This window comes from Juglans microcarpa x Juglans regia, chromosome 6S, assembly GCF_004785595.1.
Source record: "Juglans microcarpa x Juglans regia isolate MS1-56 chromosome 6S, Jm3101_v1.0, whole genome shotgun sequence".
Taxonomy (NCBI): domain Eukaryota; kingdom Viridiplantae; phylum Streptophyta; class Magnoliopsida; order Fagales; family Juglandaceae; genus Juglans; species Juglans microcarpa x Juglans regia.
Window position 1 is genome coordinate 4380934 of NC_054605.1, and position 678 is coordinate 4381611.

Below are 678 nucleotides of genomic sequence, written 5' to 3' on the forward strand. Positions count from 1 at the left end.
TTAAAGTTAAAAAGTGATAAAATATAAGAAATTATGGAAGTCATCAGAAATACTCTTATAAGTTTTGGTTTTTACTTGATTAAGGTTGATAGTTTATGCAAAATGAAGTCTCGGCTTGAATGTGTCTTGAATGTTTCGGACTATAGCCAAATGTTATAATTTCATGCATTGTTCTACTATGCTTTGATCCCTATATTATTTGCTTGAAGATTGGAACATGTTTAAGTGATGAATTTCATGATTTTTACCACTATGTGTTTCGGCCTAAGCAAGTTCTTATAATTCCATGAATGTGTTTGGATGTTTCATGTATTTCATGTTATCATGGCATGAATTGAACATGCTATGTTTGGTTACTTCATGCATGACCTTCAATATGTCACATGTCAAGTATAAGTACGTATGTCTCAAGTTCCATGTCACATGCATTTGGGAAAAATATTTTTAAAGAAAAGTGTTTTTCAAAGAAAAAAGTCTAAACGTTTTATCACGATCCCAAGTGCTAGGAGGGGGGATTGTCCTAGTGGAACTCCCATGTCCACTCTGGAGTGCTTAAGAATGGAGTGGTAACTCCAAGGTCAATGAGCCTCTAATGGATTCTTTTTAAAGGATGCCGGAGCGAGGAAGCACTTAACGCTAGTGGGTGCATAAGGCATGTAATCCGACGAAGTAAGGTCG